This window comes from Adiantum capillus-veneris, chromosome 1, assembly GCF_014529385.1.
Source record: "Adiantum capillus-veneris isolate H3 chromosome 1, ASM1452938v2, whole genome shotgun sequence".
Lineage (NCBI taxonomy): Eukaryota > Viridiplantae > Streptophyta > Polypodiopsida > Polypodiales > Pteridaceae > Adiantum > Adiantum capillus-veneris.
Genome location: NC_140931.1, coordinates 50726646 through 50744294, shown reverse-complemented (window position 1 = coordinate 50744294; position 17649 = coordinate 50726646). Strand labels below are relative to the sequence as shown.

Genomic DNA, 17649 nt, shown 5'->3' with positions numbered 1-17649 from the left:
CTAATCAAGCGTGCTACCTAAATCAGTGAATATGCACTTGTGCTACCTAAACCGACAAATTTTCACTAGTAATGTTTAAGCTAGAGAATCTATTGTTTGCTGGTATGCAGCCTAAATCAGCAAATCTGCACTCATGCTACCTAAATCGGTGGATCTACATGGATAATTGGTGTTGCCTAAATTGGACAATCTACACTAAGATTACATTTACACACTGCCTAAATGCAAATATGTGTGCACACGACCAATGGACTAAGCAAGGCATAAAAGACAAAACATTTACTACCTTTTTGTCATCAAATTGGAGTATATTTTATTTGACATCACCTTAGCTCATGTGAGTAGCTTTTAAAGTTGTCTGGTGGTATTCTCCATTGTTGTAAAAGTCCAAAACTAGCTGAGTGTAGCTCCTTAGGTATATCTACAACAAAATCACTTAAAACAAGTAAACAAAGTGAGCATTTATCAAACGAGTAAAATAAATTGAGGGATTGTGTACGATGTATAGACTTATAACGATCAGTAAACTAGCACATGTAAGAAGTTTTTGAAGCCTGAGGTTTGGTATAGTTTGTTGTGCTTAGCTCTTTTATAATATGCATTGTTTGAGTAGGAAAACAAGTTTTGACAATGATTCTAAGTTACTTCAACTCATGTGTTTAGATATACATGATGGCAATAAGAATCTTTATCACCATGCATCCTACACTCCATATATCTACATGACGTACATAATTGTCTCCTATTATAACTTTTGGTGCCATCCAAAAAATAGACTCTTTGATGGATTTGCAAGCATCAGTTATTGTGTCCTCATGAAATGTTTTAGATACTCCAAAGGAAGCCAATTTCACAAAAACATTAGAATCAACAAGCATGTTCCAGCTTTGATATCTTTATGAAAACTTCTTTTCTTATGAAGATACTCAAGACCAAGAAGTAATTGTGTTTTGTAGATAGGAACAAGAGACTCACTAAATGTGCCAAATCTTTCTAGCATGCTTTGAATAGATCCGCTAAAAAACATCCTCCAAAAATATATAAAGAACACTGCCTCTTCATCTTTGTCCATATCTATGTAACCAACAATATGTTTGTGTCTTATCTCTTTATATAACGAGATTTCTCTTTCTAGACAAGTCATGTAAAAAGCTTTCTCTTCATCATTAGTCATGTTTTGAAACTTCAAATGTTTCATTGGCATAAGCTCTCCAATGGATTGATTGATGCCACAAAACAACCGTCTCTAGATGTTGCAAGAGCTGCAAGTATCAAGGGGAGCCTTTGCATGTCTATCCCATCACCACAAACATCAAAACCACACTTGAGGACCTGATGCATGGTTTGAGCTTCTTGTGATGCAATGGCCTCTTCTCATAGTCTGCCAATTGCCAATGGTGGCAACTGAGCAAAGCCACTTGACGTTCCTGATGCATTAGTGAGATATCTCATGTCATTGTGCGAGGTATCGAGATAGCCAAGTGATGAACTGGATGTGGAAGAGTTAAATGTTGAGAGGAGATTTTGATTGCCCCCTAGAGGAAATGAAAATGCCATCAAAGCATTGTTGAGAGATCTTTCTAATGGTTTGGTCATTGCATCTAATGACTAAGCATGATTCAGTGGAGACAAAGTCCACTTTTGTGCTCTAGTGTGTGGCCTTTGAGCTTCAAAAGAGACTTCTCTAATTGTCTCTTGTTAATCAAGTGTTGAGGCAGGGGCAGGAGATGTTGGCTTGCCATGCCATGCTAGAGGGGATCCCAAACCTTTAGCCAATGAGCTTGGACTCTTTGCCGCATTTCCCAAACATTTAGCCAATGAGCTTGGACTCTTTGCCGCATTTGAATCAGAGACATTTTTGTCCTTGTCTAATAAATGCTGCATGATCTTGAGTAAAAGACTTCACAATCAGCTCACATACATCATGTTCTCCTCTAAGAAAATCTAGGCAAAGGAAATACCTCAACTCTATTTGAGCTCATTTTTCATGGGCAAGTTCCTTCAATTTACAACCTCAAAACCTATCAATATAGATTTCAGATTTATCCTTCAATGTAATCAAAACCACAAAATCAAACATTGTGTATATGTAACCTGGCTTTATTAGTTATTGTCAAAAGCCCTTTTATCAACAACTCAATTATTAAATTACCTAGCTTATGAATTATTAGGCAACTTAGAAAACAATAGCCTCTTTTTACCTTGAAACCATAGAGTTTACACTTGCATCATGAGAAACCTTCAAGATGCATGAGTATAGGCTGTTTACAAATCATTTGCCCAGCTTGTGCATATGGTGGAGGCAAGAGGCAAAAAGGGGATGGCTAAAAGAGGGGCATATGAGAGGTTGCTCAATCAAGAGAATATATCCAAGTATCAGTGGGAGTTGAGCATTGGACATAGTTTAAAAATTTGACGTGATAGATTAGTGTGGTTAAGGAGGACGGGTTAATGTCCCATTCATGATTTGACAACACTAATCCTAATTAATATAGAAAATGCTTAAGAACACAAAATGACAAAAATTGGTCAAGTTCTCAATGTAGCATCAAGTTACATTTTCTGTGAGCATAGAAATGAGCTCAATATATAGGAGAAGAAGTGGTAGGTTGAGTGACATCATCAATGAGGTGAGAGATCATTCAAATTAGCCAAAGAGGAGAGTACAAGTTGAAAACTCATGTACACCTTTTTGGGGCTGTTTTTGGCCTATCTATTGGCTCCATTATGCAGTGGAAAGGTGCTAGAAAGGTCCATGGGTCATGCATACATATGTGGGAATCATTTTGGATATGTAATCATGCATGTGGACTAAGGGAGAGTTTACTAGGGGCATAAGTTAGGTTTGCCCCATCATGAAGCTTTAATGCATAAAACGCTAATCACAACTAGTGAGAAATGAGGTGGAAGGCCTCATGGTGTGTAAACCACACCCTACCATCCCATAAGGAATTAGACACATTACATTGTAAACAATCTGATCTCTCATGTTCAATAGGATCTCAAGAAGGTGCCTCCTCATAAATGTTATACACCTAAAGAATTTTAGTTGGATCAATATACTTGCTCATCATTAGATTGAGCTAATCATTTTCAACTATTGCAATAGGAATGGAAGACAAAGATGAATTTTGAAAGAAGAGACCAACTTTACTTCAATGTTTTTCAACTCTTGGGTCTGTTCTATCTTGCTTGTATTGCTTTGCATTCTCGGGGAGAAAAAAGCTACGCGTATAAAATCTTGTCATCATTTGGTTATGCAATCAACAAACATTAGAAGCAGATGCTATGTGCACATGCATGCAAAGTAGAATCAAGAAAATGGATAAGTAGGGCATTTAGGCATCTTTGCACATGTAGATTTATATTTGTGATAACAGGACAAGCCACAAATTTCCTATTATATGGTAGTTTGCAATTGTTTCCCTTCCATCAAACAGCTTGCACTTGTCTAAAATCTCAAGCAACAGATGTAGCCCTCCTATGTGCATGTGTAAGGCCATCGCTTTCTTAAAATGATGATGATGTCAAGAAGACCCGCATTTCCTCACACTGCAAGGGTCATAGCTATCTATTGTTTTTTTCCCGTCTCTCTCCACCATGATCACCAGCACACCCACACAACGTAGAGAAAAACCAGGTTATGTGTGTGCCAGTCCTAAGGTGATATCATGTGGAAAATGGGGCGCAAAGCAGTGCGAGTGCTACTGGGTAGGCAACTGGAGTCAAAGGAGAGTTGGTAGAAAGGAAGAGAGAGCGAGAGATATATATAGAGGCAATTCTTTTTCTTTTGCATGAGTGCTTAGCGAACCTTTTTTTAAAAACTGATAGTCATTGTCTTTGGGATAACGGCTGAGCAAAAGGTTGGCATGCCCTAATTTTAGCAGGCTACGAACTCACGAGCTCAAACCGCTCTTTGTTGTTGTCAATTTCTTGCCTACCACCACAACGTTTTTGTTTGCATGGGTGGAATGGGTGGTGGGCTACATGGGTATGTGCAGAGTCCCATGCACATTGTCGGGCTATTGCCGCTATTGTGTTGAGGACTATGGAGCTAACAAAAACCACCGCCGAATAAGGCCCACCCTACTATCACCATCAAACAATAAAGATGTCCATTGTGGGGTGGTCAAAGAGTGCATTGGTTTGATGCTACTGCAACCTTGGTAATGGTGGCCCCTTACCTTACTAGAGCACGGTAATACTGGCCCCTTAGTCTATTACTCCATCATGCCTACTCCGCTTCATATGTTGAGTTTGCCGAGTGATGGGTTTTAGCAAGATGCCACACAGGTCCTTCAAATTTTGAGACTTTGTAGTCACTTGGGGTTGTTTCCCATATCCATTAGATCTTTAATGAAACTCATTCAAAAAAATTCTTGAGGTCTCTTAGGATTGTGTCTACAATGTTGAATTTTCTCCAATTCTTCTTCTATCCATCCTTCTTCTTACATCTCACCATGCCTTCTTTTTCTACTTCTCTTGGGAGCCAAGGTAAGGATTAACTAAGCCTCCTTTGGTATGAAGAACTTATTCTTGTACTATACGCATCCTCAATCTAACGACGTATTCTTCTTAATCATATCTAGCCTCATGTCCATCTTACCACTGTTTTAACAAGCTATATCAATATCTATCGAGCGCTAACTGAGGTATTAGCAATAATTAGATTTTACTCATATATAAAATATCATAATTTTTTATATCCTATTAGGATATCTTTCACTGATTACAAATTAATGAAGGATTAAACATTGAGGCATCCAAAGATTTACAAGAAACAGGTAACATGAAAGAGGAATAAAACAAAAATATTTAAATTAACCAAAAAAATAATTATGTAAGTGCACTCAGCTCTAGTGCATAATTGTATCCTCGTTCAAATGCCAATTTTCGGATCTCTTTGATCGATTGTTAACAAGAGCGTAGCCTTGTTGCTTTGATACCACTGTTGTAGTCAAGTGCACAGAGGGCCTGCAAAATACACAAATAGCATGTTGCAGACAATTAAATCAACATATCTGCATACTTGGCAAAATGCACATATGTACAATTGAGAAATAGTACAGGATTTGAGAGAGAGAGAGAAGGAAATAGAGTAGGAGAGCACATGCAGGCGCATCTTCGATAGCGGAGTGCTACACAGGCACGTTGAGAGAGGAGATGTGAGAAGAGAAAAGAAGGACACAGACATTGGGTGCAATCCCCCCCGTGCAAGAGTGAGCATTTTCCTCTTGCACATATTTACTTACAAATTTCTTGAATGCTTAAAATGATTACAAATTGTCTGCCGAGACATAAAGTGACCATAGCTCATAAAGAGCACTTTAATAATGAAATATCCATAAACTTGCTATCCTTTTGCATAGTCCATAATTCACTTATTCTTTTGCCACCTGCAATAAATAATTATCTATCAATTTTCATTACATAGCCCACATGCTATTTGACATTTTTCCACATATGGTGTATATCACTTTTCATCATTTATTGCCACCTTTCATTAAGAGCCTATATAAGGCCACCATGCTTAACTTGTAATTCTCTCTCATTTTGATCAATCAAGCAAGTTTATTTCCTTTTACATTTATATTTTCTCTAACACTTATTGCTAATTTCTATGATGAATCTTTTTATTATGATGAATGCCTCGTTGGTCTATCCACTATAAGAATTTTAATTACTACTAAATTAAACCATATCACATAAGGTGATTTGGAATAATCGATAACAATCTCGTAAGTATTTCATTACCCAACATACTCAAATTTTGTGTCAAACAAGTGATAAATGTATTATATCTTATGCTTTGCCTTGGCCACAAGTACACAAATTTGCTAATTTAGGCAGTGTACAAGCGTCAACATGGTGTCAATTCACCAATTTAAGAAACACCAAAATTATTTAGTGCAAATCTACTAGTTTAGGTAATGCTAGTGCAAATTGCCAATTAGATAGTACAACCATAAATATAGATCCCACAATTTAGATAGCATTAGTGTAGATTCGTCATTTTACACAGTACGACCATAAATGTAGGTTTCAATAGTTAAAGTAACGTAAATGTAGATCTATCAGTTTTGGGCATCTCAAAATAATGGCACCTTCCACAAACTTTGCTACTCTGAACTGCACCTTACCCAAAACTGAGAACTACCTTTGCAAAGCTGATCTCGGAAAAAAAATCAAGATAACAAAACTGACATGAAATAGGTTGTTTTACAGGTCAAAACAAATCAGTAAAAATTTACAACTATCTACCCTCAACCCACAGGCAATCTGCCAAACATACAATAAAATCGATGCTAATGAACAATGATTAAGGGTTGGTTGCAAGTCGAGTTCAAATGCGGTTGAAAGGGCCAAAACATGCCTTAATGATGCTAAAAAGTGTTATGCTTGAAGTGAACACAGATGGGGTATTGTGCTCTTAAAATGCAGTGCTCGATGTGCTCTATCGGCCTGTCTTTACGGCTCGTCGATTGGAGCTACGATGAAGAAGTTATGGCAGTTTAAAGTTCAAGTCGATTGCAGATCCGTGCCGGATTGGGCAATAGCAGCAGCCGGAAGAATAAAAATGAAATGAATGCATCGGGCTGAGGTGCTCACTTTGTGGAGGACCCATTAGCGACGTCGCTAATGGGTGCCTAGCTAGCTTTAGCAAGAGGGGACATGCATCCATAAAAAGAACAAACGTGTGGTTTGTTGGGATTTTTTCACCTCATCATCGGAAGGGCTCCTCCTCCTCCTAAGCTCCATACCCTTAAGCTCTTGATAATTCCAAAGCACCTAATCTCCTCCTCATAAGCGGGGATATTCTTAAGCTTCTCCTCCAAATCATCCAGCTTGCTTAATCCTCGTAAGCTTAAACCCCTTCATAAGCCATAATCCAAAGCTCTTAAGCTATCAAGAGCGGAGTTAACCCTCAAGCTTAAGTTTTTTTTTAACCTCTCTTAATCTAATCTATCACCATAAGCTAAACCTAATCGAGTTTCTATCTCCTAAACCGAGCCTAATCTTCTAAGCTTTCATTACCCGAGTCGTAAGCTCTCTTAAGCCGTCTTAAACCTTCCCTAAGCCTCATTAGCCATTCGAAATCTGCTCGAAACTTATTAACCATTCGAATCGAGAAGCATAAGGCAAAGTAAGCAGAATTTCATCAATTTCTTGTTTAAGCACTTGATTTAAGCCAGATTTTTCCTTGTAAGAGAATTTAATCTTCCATTAGGGATTGATTAGTCAGGGATTTTGTTGATTAACTGGAAATTAGACGAACTGCTTGTTTTGAATACTGTTGTGGGTAATTGCATCTGCTACACCTTGTTTCCCGCACCTCTCACAGCCAAGGGCCCGGTGCCTTCTCGGCTCACCTTTCGCACAATTATCCCTCGACATTCTTGGTGAACCCAACGCGAAACGAGCCGGGGTGAGCAGTGTGGTGAAGAAGGATGTCAACACCGCAAGAGGCTGCCATGCAGCAAATGATGTAGTAGTTTGTTGCTTACATGCAACAACAACAGGCTGCCCAACAGCTACAATTTGCAAGAGAGGATCCGTAAAGCTCGGCACACAGTTACCGAGAAATTGCATCGATTTGAAGGCCGGGATATTAGCAAATTCTGCAATATCTATGAACAGGCAATGGAAGAGAATGGAATTGATGATCAGAACGCAGTAGAAGGGTTCCATTTGATTGCTGAGCCGAAACTTAGGAGTTGAATTAAAGAAATTCAGGTGCTTCAAGGTCCGAATTGGCAGGATTTCAAGAAGGCCCTTCAAGAGGAATACTTCCTAGAGGATTCTCAAAGAGTAACCAGGCAAAGTTTCATGAAGTGGGTGTAGAAGAAGAACAAAAATTTGTCTGCACGAGAGTTATTACGGGAATTTGAGAAGAAATTCGAGCAATTGTCCTCGACAGAGCAACGTTCAATGATGGATCAGTAGGTTGAGCTGTTCATCCAGGCTGCTGATCCTTGACTTCAGAAGAGTTTAGTGCAGTTGCTAGAGGATCCAAGTGGAGAATTGGGCTTAACATCCGACTGGAAGGTAGTCACAGAAGCAGTCAACATGATCATGAAACGACAGATAAGAGTCGACAAGATGATCGTGGATGACATCATGGATGTTGCGGAGGAGGAACCTAAAGAGAAAACAACCTCGGCAATACCCAGAGTGGAGGAGCCAGTTCTTGACAAATTGATAAAAGGTATTCAAGAATTGAATTTGAATTTTAAAGCTGTTAAATTTGATGGTCTAGCTGCAAAGGGGTCTACATCGAAGCCTAGGCAGCAGCCACCACGCAAAGGCTGGGACTAATGCATGTGGTGTGACAGTGAAGACCACAAGTATGTTAACACTAGAATGGTAACATGACACTTTTATGTACTTGGACACTTTTGTGTCCTGTTAAGTGACCATTTTGCTTGAATTATTTGAAGAGTATGAAAATGAATTTTTAGGTGCTATATATCCACAAAGTTGCCTTATGATCTGAAAAAAACTTAGCATTTTTTTTTTAGTATCGATCTCAGCATTAACCTTACTCTTGCACAACATTTTTGAACCTAAACTGTGTGAAAAAACGGGTCCTGTTTTTGGCTTTTTTTTTTCAATTTTTGGCAACTATACCACTCTAAACTTCATGTTTGTGAGGTTTAGATGGCTAGAGGTTAGGCCTTCATAGTTCTCAACATGTTTTGATGCTTGTAGGGAGAGCTAAATGTTAAAATTGAAAGTTATGACCAATTTACAAGAATTGCATAATCTTGTTTTTTGGCCAAAAATAGCACTTTTACGATTTTTTTGGTGGCTTTCTTGATATTCAAATTCAATTTTGATTGTGTAAGTGTAATGTATGACATAAAGCTAATCTTCCTTGAGCTTTGGGGGACCTAATATGCTATATAGCATAGTATATGATGATGGTTGAGTTTTTTGATTGCTGAAGAATACGATACATTTAAGAGTAGCAAGTATAACTTTCTCAATATTGCTAGTTTCTTAGGCCAATTGTGTGTATTTTGTAGGTAGTAACCATATCTAATCATAGAATACAAACTTGGCTAGATATTGAGTAGTTTCTATGGATTTCTAGAGGTCATAATGCTAAACCCAGTTTTTTCATGTTTGCTGTATTTAGCACTTTATCATTGCCCCCAAGGTTCCAAGTAAGAGATCCATTATCCTTTTGACATGCTCCATGGCTCCTTTTGAATCCAGAGGCCCAAAGGGAACTAAGAAAACATGTATATAGTATTTGTATTGAGCGTGACTATAGAAACTTTGATGATAGGTCCGCAGAATGGCAAAAATGCAACTTTTTTGTACTTTTTTTTTTGCCCAAAAAAAAAATAGTGAGGTAAAAGCAACCATATGTTTTGGTCACCAACCCATTGAAGTTAATGGGGCATTTTATCTCATGTCCTACAAAAATCTCCACTCTTATTTATATGCAATCAACCGTAAGAAATTGCTGTTTTGGGCAAAATGCACTGGTCCATCAACTTTGGAGGCTTGTAGTGACCAAGGGATGAGAAAAATTACAAGCTTCTCATTTTTTCCATATGTAGTAGTTATTGAACTATAAGCTCATGAAAGGATTTTTTAAAATGAGTGGATCTACTATGGTTTTGGAAAATTTTCCCAAAACCCTGAAACGACACTTTTATGTTCTGTTAGGTTACCATTCTAGTGTTAAGGAATGTGATGATTTTGACGAAGCATATAAAAAAAATGTGGTGTTCTGGAAGGACAAGAAGATACACCTTAGGGCAACAGGCGAGATGCTCCACCTGAACTTTGGTAGGGGCGGCATGAAGAAGATAGTTGATGAGATTCAGCATAATGTTGCTCTTGTGGAGGCAGCTACATATGGGCTGCAAGTCTACAGGAAGGGTGATGAAGATGGTGCAGGTACCAAGGGTCAATTATGGCCTTATGCTTTGAAGACAACAAAAACTGGACAGGTAACTTATGGGAAGCTGCGGCAAGTAGGGAATTCAATTTGAGAAACCATAGGGTGGACTGATCCAATGGATTCCCTCTCGGTGTATGCGTTCATTGCGAAGTCTCAAGCTAATGAGGCTATGGTGGAGGAAAAGCGGAAAAGAGATGAAGAATCTTCTGGGACATCGAAGAGGACAACGAGGTTCAACAGCAAGAAAGAAGAAAGTCCTCCTCTCCAAATCCCGCTCCTGAAGTGGTGATGGAGGAGGCACCTAAGGACAAAAAGCAAAGAAAACCCAGGGGACCCTCTTATAAGTTCAAGTCTGACATTGAATATAGCTACGGATTTAAAGAAAGTCTTTGAAGAGCGAATTCTGAATAGCAAGGTGGAGCTCACATTGAGTGATATATTGGGGATTGCCAAACGTGAGTTTCATGAGGAGATAATAGATATCATCAAAAGGAAGCGGCAGATACCAAGTGAACAAGAGCCGGAGTTAGTGAAGAGCCAGGCGGTACACCACATTGAAGCAATTCTAGACGACTATGAAGAGTATTTGGCGAATCTTGAAGAAGAAGAAGAGTCGAGGTCTGTGGTGGTGTCAAATCCAACCGTACCTGAGGTAAGGCATGTTCATTTCAATGAAGATGAAGATAGTGAAAGCATACCAAGGAGTCACTTTTCAAGGACTCATTGGGCAAGAGCAACAACCGTAATTGTTGTAAAGCTAGGCGACATCGAAGAACCGGTCTTAGCACTCATAGATCATGGATCGGAGATCAATTTGATGGCTAAAAGCTTGCAATGGCCTATTGATGTGGACCATGGTTGGCGGATTTGAGCTGCCAATATGCTTCCAGGCGACCTCTATGGTGCATGTGCCAATGTTAAAGTAACTGTAGGGGATGTCTGTGATGAGCAAAACTTCTTTATACAGGAGCATTCCTCTTATCCTTTAATTATGGGGCAACCATACATTACGGCTGTGCGAATGGAAACCAAAGTGCTGGATGATGGCTCGGCCTATCCCAGGGTTCGGAGCCGTGATGGTAAGAAAGCAGTGGAATTCTTGACTGTATGTGTTGACCATGCTAGGAATAAGGACAGTCTACGTGATCATCCAATGCCAGAGATACACAAGGAGTTTAGAGAACACAGGTTTGCACATGATTTTCTCAGAGTGCCATTATAAAGCGGGACTATGGTGGTACAAGTGAGGAGAAGTTCTCGCAAAGAGAAGCTTTCTCTTCGGGGTTTTGGGGGTTAACATCTGAAGGTTCAGTCTCTTTCAGAAAATTTAATGAAAAACAATATGTTTTAGGTATTCAAAATGAATTGCAAGGTTGTGATGTGCTTGAATCTGATGATGTGATTTCAGGAGTCTTTGAAGAGGTATCTTATGAAGATACTATGTCAGTGCTTGAAGAGATCAGGCAAAACAGGTTACAAAGTGGAACTGAAGTAGTCAAGGTCCATTCAATGGACATGTATGATGAGTTAAGTTTATATGAAGCACTTATGCATATTGAAGATGATTCAAGTGAAACTGTTGAAGCGTAAGTAGAGACCAAATACAAGACTGTTGCAAACAAAGTGAGGCCAGTGGCTACACCGCTGCTAGAAGGAAGTGATGGGATGATCAAAGAGGCTTCTCAACAGCCTATACTCAGAAATCTGAAGAACATAGGGCATAAGTTTACTAAGGAGACACTGCAGCAGCTGAAGGGTGGAGAAGACGGTTTCCTCAATGAAGAGGAGATCCAATGTTTTCAAGGTATACTCGAAAAACATGGTAAAGCTTTTGCTTTTGATCCAAGTGAGTAGGATGATGTGATGTGTGTGGATCCGAGTGTTGTTTCACCAATGGTTATTTTCACTGTTCCACACATGCCATGGAGCTTGCGTCCTATTCCAGTTCCTAAAGCTCGCTTGCCAAAGCTCATCAATTTGCTTAATGAAAAGATCCAAATGGGAGTTTTGGAGCCGTCATGTGCTCCGTATTCTAATCGATGGTTTACTGTTCTGAAGAAAAATGGTACATTAAGATTCATTTAGGATATGTAACCAGTTAACAAAGTAACAATCCGCAATGTGGGTACTGGCCTAATTGTGGATGAATTTGCTGAGGCCTTTGCAGGTAGATCTATTAACTCCATGGGCGATCTTTATTCAGGATATGATCAATTCCAATTAGCTTTGGAGACCAGGGATCTTACTACAATGCGTACTCCTCTTGGTTTGGTAAGGATGTGCACTCTGCCACAAGGTGCTACTAATTCAGTAGCTCATATGATGAACGGCATGAATAAGGTATTAAGGGACTTTATCCCACATGTTACCATGCCTTTCATTGATGATCTACCAATTAAGGGCTGTGAAGAAGGCTCAAAAGATGAAGAAAAAGACCAGAGGGGGTGTAGACAGTTTGTTGCTCAACATATTGTTGACTGTGATGCTATATTATCAAGGCTTGAAGAAGTTAACTTAACACTTTTAGGTCAAAAATTGACTTTTGGAGCTAAGGAGGTCTTAATTGTGGGACATATGTGCAGTTCTGAAGGAAGAAGGCCAAGTCCAACAAAAGTTGAAGCAATCCAAAAGATAAAGGATACATGTTCTTCAGTTACTGAGGTTCGTCGATTCTTAGGCGCATGTGTGTTCTATCGTATTTGGCTGCCACACTTTTCCCATGTTGCAGAGGTGATGTATCAATTGCTACGGAAGGTAAGAGGTTTGTTTGGGAATAAGTTCACACACAAGCTATTAATAAATTAAAGAAGATGCTTCTTGAGGCTCTGACCTTGAGGAAAGCTGATTATAAATGTGACAGGCCAGTTATTTTAACAGTTGACACTAGCCCGACAGGTATTGGATGGGCTATAGGTCAGGATGATGCTGAAGGACACATGTATGCAGTGAGATTTGGAGCCAAGGTGCTCAATGCTCGTCAATGAGAATATCCGCAGGTTAAGAGGGAACTTTAGGGTGTTGCTACTGCTCTAAGGACCGATAAAGAATACTTTACTAGAGCTTCCGTTGTGGTAGAGACAAAGTGCTTGCCACTGAGATAGGGATGATTGCAAATTGCTCTACTCCGGACATTTCCATGCTACGATGGATAGCGTATATCAAGTCTCTTAACCATGAATTTTGTCATATTGCAAGTAGAGATAACCCTATTGCAGATATGTTATCAAGATCCAGGTTTGAAGATGAAGAAGAGATGATGACCACGAGTGATGATGTTGGCTTGAAGTTCTACACGTTGTTGGCGCATTTCTGACACCCCGTTTTTTGTAAATGTGTACATATGGACATGACGCCCGATGTCAAAAGGGCGTGTGGGATTTCTTTTTGTGGGGTTTTTAGCTTGCTTTAGCAAGCACATGTACATGCACTGCAAGTCGCTAGTCTAGTGACAGCTGTCGGGCTACTGTAAGTGTGTGTGAGTGAGTTTTTTGAAGTGAGCCTTGTATATAACTAAAACTCATGTACAAACTTAAAAAAAGTTCATCCAAACATCAGAAATTTTCAGGTTTTAGCTCGTTGTGTCTCCTTGGTGCTCTTGGATGCAGTTTTTTGCCCCGACTAGCCTTCTCTACGTGTAGTCGTGTTGGGACAGCTTTCTGTTCGCGTCAATTTTGCTCATGGAGGCATATGGAATCAATTTTGGTTATCTTCAGCTTTCTTGCAAGTCATTTTTCAATATTTTTTTCAAGCTTTAAAGTGCCCCAATTGGAGTTGTTCTCTTCAGGTTACGACTAGTTCTTTGCAGGGTTATGGCTATGGCAGCCTAGTGGCAAATTGTGTGTAGACAAATTCAGAGGGAATGTATCTACGAATTGTGGAATTGATGTTGAAGTTATGGGTTTGTGATGTTTGAATGTGAAAGGAGAGGCTCTCGTCTTCATCTGCATTGGTCGGCGTATGCTGTAAATCCGTGCTTTGACAGGGTTTTGCTCCTGTGACATAGTCTCTTGGGTGGGCGACGGCTAGTAAATTCCCAAGGGTCTACTCCTATTGGACTGGTGGTGTTTCAAAAATATTTTGCAAAGATTTTGGTGTCTTGTAGTTCTCTTTCAATGCTCTTGGGTGACATCACTATAGAGGTGTTTCAGTTTGCTTGTTTCCCAACAGTGTTTTGGTGCCCGCCACCGAGGAATCACTTCAAGTTACCTTTAGTTTACAGGTTTTGAAGACATGGCATTTAATTTTCCAGAGTTTAGTGGGAAATCAAATGAAAGTTCCAAAGCTTTCATTGAGAGAATGGAGTTTGCTTGCCTTCTTGCTGACAAGCAAGACCCAGCGTTGGTGCTGCGAATCTTCTATTTCTGTTTGAAGGGAGATGCTAGGGAATGGTTGGAAGGCTACGAAAAGGAGCTACAATCAGCCCAACCTCCTCAAGTTATGACTTATGAAATGGTAAGGCATGCTTTTCTTACACACTTTCAAGAGGTGGAAGACCCACAAAAGGTATGGCAGTCTATTCAAGGCCTAGTACAAGGTGAAGGCCAAAGGTGAAGGCCAAACCATAGAAGACTTTGTCAAGGCATTCAATGCATTATGGACAAAGTGGTGTACATCTTTGGGGGCTGAAATTCCTCCAACCATGTTGAAGAAGGACAGGTTTCTTGCAAGTTTGAGGAGTAACCTACGCTTGAAGGTAGAGCTCAAGCAGCCAAGGACCTTTGAGGAGGTAGTTGAAATTGCAAAGAATAAAGAGTGGAAAGCAGAGCGTATTCATCAACTTGGAATCAATGTCGAGCCAAAGCTTGAAGTGAAAGCGGTAGAGCAACCAAGGGAGGTCCTCATTAGGGAGCCCGGTACAGATCAACAAGCTTCTCATGATGTGAATGCCTTTCACAAGGAGATGCAAGAGGTTGTAGGTCTTATGAAAATCTTAGTGTGCATATGATGGGAGGTGGAAGAGGTCAAAGCTATGGATATGGACGTGGTTATGGAAGCAATGAGGGTTATACAGGTGGTAGAGGAAGAGGCATGGCTGGAAGAGGGGATATGTTTACAATGTTACAATTGTGGTGAATGGGGTCATAAAAGCCCTCAATGTGACAAGCCAAAGAGAATGGGTGGTGACATGTTTCCTCTTCCTCCACAAATTCCTCCTCGAGCTCAAGATTATGGTATTGAGATTAAAGGGGAGCAGGACCAAGTGGATTGACAGCAGAAGAAAAGGGCAAAACAAAAGTGGTAACATAATCCGTTTGGAGAAGAAAGAGGATGATTTGGGAGCTATGGTCATGCCTGTAGGTAAGAGGTTACAAGAGATCATGAAATGAGTGATGCAAGTCCCAGCCATAAAAGAAGGAAACAGGTTGAAAAAGGTACAGGTAAAGAGAAGAAGAAGAGAAAGCCCAAGAAACATTACAATGCATTTGACTTTCCTTTGGGAGAAGGGCAACCAAATTATTGTTTAAGGGCAGATTTGGTGGGTAGAATGGCTGATGTTACCATTGGGAAACTCATGGAGATGTGTCCCAAGTTAAAGAGTCAATGGAAGCATGTAGTCAACCCCATGAAGAAGGAGCCTACAAGGGGGTCAGTGAGAGTCCTATCTTTGAATGACCTGATATATGCCCTACTATGGATGCATGGCATAAGAGGAAGTGCATTGGAGAGGCTTATATTTATGAGGTGCACAGGTATGTGTTATTACTCAAGCTTGTGTATCAAAGTTGGGACTCAACATGGTGAAGAATTCAGGTTTTCGCATAAGCTTGCCAACCAATCAAGGGTGAGGTGCTTGGGAGTTGTAAAGGACTTGGAGGTGGATGTGTTTGATGTTAAAGTGCTGGTCCATTGCCATGTTATGCCCACAGGTATTGGTGCTTTCCGTCTCATCCTTGGAAGACCATGGTTACAGGCAACCAAAGCTATACAGGATTGGGGACATGGTACCATCACTCTCCACAATAGAAGGGGTGATAAGAAAAGGTTTGACATGGCTAGCAAGAAATCTTTGGATGCTGATTTTGATGAGAAAGTGATGAATAAGAGTCCTCAAGTGAAGAAGAAGACAATGGGATGATGGCAATGAAGTGGAAGATAGCAGCGATAGTGATCTAGATGTTTCCTCCTTGTTTCTTGAAGAAGAGCATGATGAGAAAAAGATTTCTTGGCCTTATGGAGAATGAGGATATCTCTGGTCCTTATGAGCAAATTGAAGAGCTGATGCAACCCAACGTTCAACCTAATGTCAAACAGGAGCTGATACAAGGTATGTTGTCTCCCGACTTGACTAGTCATGAGAAGGGTGAGTACCTACATATAATACAACAATTTCCCCAATTATTCATCACTTCTTATGAGAAAATTAGAGGCTTTAAGTGAGAGGAAATCCACATTCCAATCAATGAAGGAGCTCAGCCCGTACGCCAAAAGCTAAGGACAATGGGGCAGGTACAACTTAATCTTTTAAAGGAAGAGGTAGACAAGCTTCTTGAAGCAGGATTCATATGTCCTGTGAGCACTGCAGAATAGGTGAGTCCTGTTGTTTCACACCCAAGAAGGATGAAAGTGGAGGATATGTGTTGATTTTAAGCCTCTAAACGCAGCCATGAAGAGGGATCCATAGCCTCTTCCTTTCATAGATGACATACTTGATTCTATTGCAGGCATGAGAGGTATAGCGTATGTGATGGATTCTCTGGATATTTTCAGCTCACCTTGGCTTTAGAAAGATCGAAGAAGACCACATTTACATCGCCATGGGATGATTTTCTTATTGGTGTGCTTCCTTTTGGTCTTATATTTGGTTGTGCGTTGGTATCAAAAGCAGCGTCGGTGTAATGCTCTCTCCTTATTATGTGATGTTGGTATGATGTGCTAGCTAGATGAATGTTGTGCGTGTATCAAAACAACAGGTGTTCTCTCCCTTTCTTGGCAAGTTTGTGAAGGATCTTATTGATGACTTTTGTGTTTATAGCTCTAGAAAGGATCATTGTGCAAAGCTTGGGATGTCATTGAAGCAATATGATGAAAGTGGAGGTCAACTCAACCCAAAGAAGTGTCATCTTGCTCAACCAAGAGTGAAGTTTTTGGGGCATATGATCTTAGAGAATGGGATTGAAGCGGATCCTGACAAAGTGAAGGCTTTGGTGATCCTCCCATCACCTAAAAGATACAAAGCAACTTTCTACTTTTATTCAAAAGGTGAAGTATATGGAAAAGTTCATTCCTTTGTCCTCTCAACTTCTTTATCCTCTACAACAAGTAGCAAGGTTGGATTGAAGAGGTTTTTCAAGGTATCAAAGAGGTTCTTGGTTCTCTTCCTGCTATGCAAGCTCCTAATTGGGATAAGGATTTTTATGTGAATCCATGAGTAGGTGAGGATGCTATTGGAGCTATGCTTCTTCAACGAGGTAACAATTCCCACTACATGAAGCCTATCTATTGTGCTAGTAGGGTGAAGCTAGAGGTGGAAAGAGGCTATACTGAGGTGGAGCTCATTATGGTAAGCATGATTTATGCATGTAGAAGGTTTAGGCACTACTTTCTCCCTAAACCATTCACATTCATCCTCACTAGCTACACTCTTCTACCTCGCCCTACTTTGTCAAAGAGGCTCATGAAGTGGATTGTGGAGATACAGGAATTCCAATTCTCTTTTCTTGTTGAGGAGAGTACAAGGGCTACATTGGCTGATTTGCTTACCTATAAGGAAAGCCCTCTTCTTCTTAAGGAGG

The 17649-nt window shown here is 40.0% G+C and overlaps 1 pseudogene; it reads right to left on the bottom strand.

Annotated features, from left to right (window-relative positions):
- Positions 1–659: 659 nt before the first annotated feature.
- LOC147464714 (protein kinase byr2-like) lies at positions 660–1884 on the bottom strand (annotated as a pseudogene).
- Positions 1885–17649: the final 15765 nt, after the last annotated feature.